At 40.9% G+C, this 8,039-nt stretch overlaps 1 protein-coding gene across 1 annotated transcript in view; it reads right to left on the reverse strand.

Annotated features, from left to right (window-relative positions):
* WIPF3 (WAS/WASL interacting protein family member 3) overlaps positions 1 to 7,832 on the reverse strand; it is a 38,673-nt gene extending 30,841 nt beyond the window's left edge. The window contains 1 exon segment of the mRNA XM_072851449.1: positions 7,723 to 7,832. The gene's annotated coding sequence lies outside the window, so the exon portion shown is untranslated.
* Between the last annotated feature and the right edge of the window lie 207 nt (positions 7,833 to 8,039).

Consider the following 8,039-nt stretch of genomic DNA (forward strand, 5'->3'; position numbering starts at 1 on the left):
TTCAAGTTAACACTTGTAAGTTTTGTGGTCTTTGCAGAGAAGTAAATTGTATATTTTCACATAATTATTTATAATATGTTTCCTTATAGTTATGAATATATTTATTTACTATAAAGATAGATATTTGAAAAGTATACCTGTACACAGAGTGGTGTCCACCAAAGAAATTCCTGAAGTTGTTTAATCAATTCCCCTAACACAAGAAAGTTTTGCTTTCCAATTACATAGCTAGCATCAAAACAGAAAACCGAAACAAGGTAGTATTCAGCATCTTGTTTTTTACATTTGCTATACACAGCTCAACAAATATCTGTTTTCAAACGCCAATCAAGTGAAAAGAATTTGTAAATGTGGGCATTGGAAAACCACAGGACTTTCAAAATCCATGTCTCAATTCTAAAATTTTCACTTTCAACCACATGATGTTTCATCAGAGATCCTATTTTAAACATTCGCAGCTTTCTGTCTTGGAAATATAAATTTATAGAAACCTGTATGCATGCCATGTCAGGCTGATAGCTACCAGCTTAAGAAACACAATCTAACACTGGCAATGCAAGGAAAATAAATCTGGCAATCTAACATGAGCCATTCTTCCCTACAATACAGTATTGGTATCAGGCCCCAGTACAGGTTGTGGTCACTGTATGCTGTAAGGAGAATTGTCTTTCATAAAGGATGTAAAATGTGATGGTCTGGTCACCTGCGGGAATAAGTTGCCATGGAAATTCTCACCTTTGATCCTGGAAGGAAGCTTTGATCCTGGTTTTCAGTGAAGCTGTGATTACTTAATATTCCTTCCAAATCTATTTCCAATGGTAAAAATGCTAGCCCCGATGTCCTGACAGATTAAACTACAACTTCTGAACATGCTTATACATTCTTACTTTCATGCTCTTATCTGTCAATCCTGTTGAAACTGCTGCTCCATTTCAATGACATAGTTGGTAACCTCATCTTAGATGTTCTTTACAGCAGAGTAAGGCTTCCATACTTATAAGTAAAAGTTATATAAAACCCTATGTTATTAAGGAAGCCTCACTACACTACCATAATGTTGCATTTTTAGTATTTTAACTAATTCAGTGTTCTGAAATAAAGTGCAAAGTGCTCTTATTGCCCCTTAAGTGTCATAGCTGATATATTTATAAAACTTCCTATGTGCATAAAAGTGTAAATTTGCTTTCTTGTACAGAAAATTGTTAGCTGTTTTTAAGGGCAATGGACAAAATATCTAGCTCCAAACGTACATCCATTTACTCAGAACAATGATTTCACTTTGTACAAAGAACAACAAATTGCAAAGTCATTTGCAACTGTTAATTCCCTAAAAAGTCCCTGACAAAAGATGTTTTGATTTGTAGGCCTAGGTCTGAATTGCTAGTAAAACAAAGTTCTCAGAAGAAACAATATCCGTTTTATTAAATTGGAGATTCAGCCCTTTGACTTATTAAAGGACTTCTGTTGCAATTCTTTATGAAAGTCATTATATTCAAAGAGGACAATGTGATTGATACCTACCTGTACACACAGAATAAGCAACGAACACTAGGAATCCAAAAAGAGTCAACTAACTTTGCTGCCTGCTGAAGAAGGAAAGTAATTATAGGGATTAACTGGCAATAGAAGATTTTTTTGAAGTTGTGTCTATCATAGACACAGAGGAACAAAGTGGTTTTCTACAATTTTCCTTCTTCGAACAAGTAGATGAGAATCAGCTGCCAGAATCAGCTCCCAAGAATGCTTCCAGTACAGCCAGTATCTGCTGCCATCAGACCAAGCAAGGGAAAGATGGGGACTCACTCGTTTCCACCAACTCTGGTGTCAAGTTTTATGCTGGTTTTGGACTCCACCTTTCACTTTTACCGGTCTAGATTTGGCCCTTCTCTTTCTTTACTTCCCTCTGTGAAAATTTCTCTCCTTTTCTAGTGGTTTACTAGTCTCTCCATTACCCCTCTCCACTTTTTTTGTCTTTGCTCTTTTCACCATTCACCTCACCCATTGCCTGCTGCTGACACAAGGCAAGACAAATGGAGACAATTAATTTAAAAGGTAAAGTTGTCTGCCCTGGGGAAAGAAACACTGCACATAGTGCAAAAGTAAATAACTCTGCATAATGATACTAGAGGTTCACCACAGGTTGCTAGTACTGAGAAAAACAAAGGAAATGCAGAACTAGGCTGATTTGGCTCTGAAAAAAGGAAATGTGATTCTAGGAGGTACCAGGAGATAGATCCTGACTAGAACTGGTAAGTATTAGTGCCAACATACAAAGCCTCACATGACGGACTGGATACAAGACTGAAATTTTGGAGAAAAACAACCAGGTAAAACAGTCTGGGCAGAGGAAAGCAGCAAAGCAACCACAGTATACGCATTCTGTGGCTATACTGGCCTTTGCAGCTCCTGGTACAGCTTGTTCAGAGCAAGCTCAGGTATCCCCACATGGCACTGCAGCATTTATCCTACTGCTAAGTCAATGTAAACTCATGATCACTTGATCCAAGAATATTTTGTACAATCCGCTTTTGCATAATTTCCTTGCTACTTAGTAATTTCAAGGCTAAAAAAGGCTTTCATTCTACATTAAATGCCCTGTTGGGCCCCACATCTGTCACTCACACAGTACACTACAGAGGTAGTCTCCACCCCCTTTGTCAATTTACTAATCTAGGGACTAATCCATCTCTTATTATTTTTTATGCTAAATTTTCCTTTGTTTTCAGTAGAAGTGAGGTCAGTTCTTTAGGGTTTAATTCTGAAAATACTCAAGCAAATACAAGCTGCAGTAACACAAGTAACATCATTAATGTGTGTTAAGCTGTTTGCACTCACACAACTGATCAATTGAAGCAACTTTCTGTCCAAATCCTAGGCAGAATTTCACAGATATTTTTGCAGCGATCCATGCATCCCCAGGAGGAGCAAACATTCCCTCTGAAAATAAGTTACTAAAAAACCGCTCTGTTTTACTGATATGTAAGCCTGGCTTGCTTTTTCCGCTATTTTCTTCATGCGTCTACTCAACTAACACAGCAGACCTATAGATTTTGTACAGATACAGTGTTATTTCTTTTCTTCTGAACATACAACAAAAGTGTAACTGACTTACATAAAAACCTAAAACTTGCCAGGACTATTTTATATGCAGTCAGCAGCGCTGGTGCATGCACATTTTTCACTGCATAAAAGTGTGCCCATTAGGAAAGCAATAACATAATATCTTTAAAATAAGAGGATATGAAGGAGGAACAGAAGATCCCAAGACCTTCCTTGTGATCTGGTACCATATTGTGCTCTCTTCTTTTTGCCTTTTTTTGTTACTTATAACGAAGAGAGTACAACATGATATAGTAACTAGAAAAAGTTAAATGGTACAGCAGTCATTTACAGACCTGCGTATAGTTAATGAAAGGGACCAAGACAAAGGGGTCACTATCTCTAAACCCATTCATTCACTGTGTTCAGCTAGGAGGAAGCATTTTACCCCAATCCTATGAATCAAGCAGAAGCACTGTAATTTCTAGCCATCGCTTTAATTTATCAAGGCAGACACTGCAATAGCCAACAGTGTAAATGAAGGATATAGCATATCCATTACATAGAAGCTGCAGAGCAGACACAGGAGGTAGTTTTCTTAGACATTTGTAAGAGCAGTGTCAAGATTGAGCAAGTACTTTCATGCTGAATTTTCTGTTCTTATGTTTAGTGAACTTTATCTTGTAGGGACCTTTGGTCCAGTTTTCCCCTGCTTTTCACTTGGTATTATCACTTACACTGTAGCTATGGTATAGCTGGTTTGTTGCTCTCCTCTGCCTGGGCTGGCTACAAAATGATACCATTCCCATCAGAGAGGGTTATATATCTATTCATAACAGTGGAGAAAGATAACACAGGGTCAATGCAAAGAAGAATCAGGCTCCCCATGCATGATCTTATTTGAGAGAGAGGTATTTCTGGTAGTCTAAAGGAAATCCATTTCAGCTGTTGTCTGAATTACCAAGGCACGAAAACACACTTTTCACACCTTATGAAAATTCTTTAGTTGTGTCACATACTTTTAAAGCAATTCAAAGGCAGCTTTACAGTTGTCATGTATGTAATACTGAATGAGTCTACTTGACGATACTCAGAAGTCAAATTAAGGTGGGCATATTCAAAATAATACAATTTGGTCTAAAAATACACTCTTCTTCTCTCAGATTTGGAAGCCCCAAGGACATTTTTTCTGTCTGCAAATACAGCACTGTTTACACCACTGTTCATCCTGGCTATGAAGCCACTGGACAACCCTGACGCAGAATGACCACAGATGAAAAAGCAACTGTGAAGTCCCACTAAGGTTCTGCTACTATAAGCCAATTTTCAGAAAGATTCAGTCTTTCAAAGAGAGTAGCTACTTTGTGTAAGAGCACAGAGTAATTGAGGAATATCTCTAAGAATAGTGGTAAAGGCATTCCTGAAAGCTATACCTCAAAACTGCACAGCAGTCACTAGTAACTCAGTGTGAGTACTGAAGATAAAAGAATTTTCTGGATATTATAGTTGATTATTAGGTTTATTTTGATATTAATTTTACATATACTCTGAAGAAGCTAGGAATCTTTATTCTGGCACAACGAGCCTAGTATCATTTTCCCAAAGCAATCATCTGCTTCAACTTTTCAACTGTGATCTCATTTATTAGACCTTAAAACGAATGGCATAAAATACCCACGTAATAATGCAGCAGATGCTCACACACACCCAAGATCAGTAACTTATGGAAGTCAACAGTAACAGAGCTAAACCAAGCTAGTCCAGTCTCACCTACTTTTGATAACTGAACAGAGCTTGTCTCAGTCACTGAACACAGAGAAGAAAAGCTTCCACAGAAGCAGATGCTTCTGAAAAATCATGTAATTCTTATAGGTTAGTTATGACGAACAAACATACAAAGAAATTTGACACCAATCCTTTCACTGCTCTGCTTCTCTTTGGAGCTAGAATATTTTTAAATATTAATATTAAACTATTTAATATTTAATATTAGTTAATATTTATTTTAGATATAATATAAAATCGTAAATCATGTTATTCAACTTTGAAGCTTTTAGCATCTATCTCTTAAAATGTGCAAATATTTTTCTATTTGTTATGACTAACATATTGTTTTCACTTCAAGGTCTTCTTTTCAGAGGACAATGAATTTCCCAAAATACTGACCTCATCAACCTAAAAAATTATTCTTTTTAAGTATAAAGAGCATCTATTAGCATCTATGTTACGTTCTGTTAAGACATTCAACAAACACTGCTGACTTTTATGGTATGATTACTGAGATGCAACACTGCTATGTTTTGATTTATTGTTTAGAAAAAGAAAACCTAAATACTTTCTGCAAATTCATATTTAGTAGTCATTATGTACACAATCCTAGCATGGCCCTTCCTGATGTAGTGTAGTAACAGAAATTGACATACTACAGGATCTTTATTTATATTTCCTTTTGGGGGAGCTGATGGAGAGAGAGTGAGGAAAAAAAAAGTGAGGGAGTTGCTTTTTATTATACTATAGATTTGATAAATACAGTCATATGTTGCTCCGTCCAGTGCAGTACAATCACAGAATCAGAATCTCAAGTGCATCTCAATCATTTTCAGGAATAGATCCAAACTAGCAGTGACTTGAACATTGCACCTAATGAATTAAGCTCTGCATCTGCCCCTAAGCAATCAAAGTCTGTATACAAAGCTGATTAAACTATTTATACACTCCTGTCTTCGTAGAATGTACATGCTTAATTTTTTAAAAAAACAAGTTTCGTACTTATATTGCAAGTTTGTACTGGCACCTGCACATTTGTGCAATTTTGTATGCCACTTAGCCCACTGAGCCTCAATCTTAATAAGATGTTGTAGATAATACTTAAAAATGTTTAATAGCAAGGTCACCATAACATCAAGATGGGTTGCATGTTGGTTGCTAAGCCCCACTCCTTTCCAGGATCTTCTACAGGAGAAGGATCAACTCCCGCAGAATCCCCTTCTGGTTATGAGTCTAACCTGCATTTTGTCACCATCATCCACAGCAAAAAATCCAAAGCATTCTATCAGTGAAACAAAACACACTTACGCAATCCTCTTTAAGGGTCCGACACTGAGCTTCTTGTATGTTAACTTGTACATGGAAGCTGGTAACTGACGGCAAAGCAGACTCAATCTTTCCACCTCATGTTGGGCAATGTCCCTTATGAGCCGTGGGTGGCAGCAGTGTCTGTACCGCCTGCACATTCCAGCTGGGACACTGTTTTGGGTCACAGGTCCATGCAGTGAATGCGAACCATCCTCATGTGCACATACCTAACAAGTGTCCCAGCTCGGACTGCCATCACGGAGTAAGATGTATTTATTTCCTTGATCATCTTCCCTGTGGCTTGTCTTTCAGTACAAAGGATGTGAACTGAAGACTTTTAACAATGATTATACAAACACACGTTGTTAAATAAACAGGAGTTTGTGCTGGATGTACGGATGGAGAAATGGAAAATACTGATTGTATCAGGAAGCAGTTCAACAATTCTATTCATGCAGCATGCACGGTAACAGGTATCACTGTTATCACAATTTCAGCAATATTTCACTGTCTGAATTTGCATAAGCACTTGCAAATTTTAGCCCATAAATCCAGACTGTCCCAAGACTATTCTCTGTTGAAATCAACCTTTATCTTATATCTCAGTGTCTTCTCTCCCAAATCAGATTTATTTTGTTACCTTTCAGAAATCTCGCTTAGTAATATTCCACTTTCAGTAACAAACGAAAAAAAGGCACGTTGGCCTCATGTGTCCTTCCCGTTCCTAGAACTCCTGAACTTCTTGAACAACGCAAACAGACCCTTCCTCCACTGCTCCCTGCGCGGGCAGAAACACGGGCTGCGACACAACCTACTGCTGCTACGGCTTTGCAAACTACAAGCATATCCTAAGAATAATAACAAAACCCCTCTTGCTACCCTCTACCAACACATTCCCTGTCGCACTCTATTAGTGCAAACAGGCTGATGCAGAAGTGACAGGATTTTAGTCATGTTTTTACCCACGTTAATTATTATTAAATAACAAACCTTTAAAGCTTCTTTCTAACACCTCTCCAGCACTCCCCCTGCAATAGGTACATAAGCATTCAATACACGGTAGCTTTGACTGTTACTCAGCCCCCTTTTTCTCAGCTGACCTATTCCAGCACATCTATTTCAAGGGCAAAAACTAGGAAAAAACTTCTTCCTATCCACCGCCGCCTGAGAACAGCCCCTTTTCCTTTACTTGGAAAAACACAAGAGCAGCACCACGCAAAACCGGTATCTAACATGCACCCACCGCTGTGAGTAACTACAACCCAAAGGCTTGGGTATCCCCCCCCCACCCCCGTGCCCTCCCTGGCCCGGCGGCCCGACGCTGACCGGGGCCGGTTACGAGCCGCGTCAGCAAGTTTGTCCGCGGAGCTGTCTCGACCCCCGCGGCGCAGGGGGACCTCCGGCCTTCGGGCCGCCTCGCCCACCGCGGCCCGCGGCCCCCGGCCCCAGCGGCCAGGGGAGGCGGCCGCCTCGCCCTCGGGGCCGGCCGCGGGGCAGCAAGCCCCCCCTCACCCCGCGCTTCCGGCTGACTGGGGCTGCGAGGCAGGTCGGAGGCACTGGGCACCCCCAACCCCAGCAGCCGCAGCGCTGCGCCCCCTCCGCGCCCACCTGCTCCGCGGCCGGTGCCGGTGCCGGTGTCGGTGGGGCCGGGGCGGCGCGGCGCGCTCCTCCCCGGGCAGAGGGCGCCAGGTACGGCGGCCGCCCGCCTCCCCTCAGGGGAGGTGGGAGTTGGCTGGGAGGCGGGGGGAAGGAGCGGGGGGGGGGAATCTTAAGATCTTGAGTGGAAAAAAACCCGTCCCGGTCCTCAGGGGGGAATAATGTGTTTGGGTTTTTTTTGTAAAAGTAGTAATTGAACACACGCCGCCCCGAGCGGGAGACGAACTGGAGGGGGAGCGCGGGGGGCAGGTGAGCGCCGGCTGGATCCG

The sequence above is a fragment of the Ciconia boyciana genome, chromosome 2, assembly GCF_034638445.1.
Source record: "Ciconia boyciana chromosome 2, ASM3463844v1, whole genome shotgun sequence".
NCBI lineage: Eukaryota > Metazoa > Chordata > Aves > Ciconiiformes > Ciconiidae > Ciconia > Ciconia boyciana.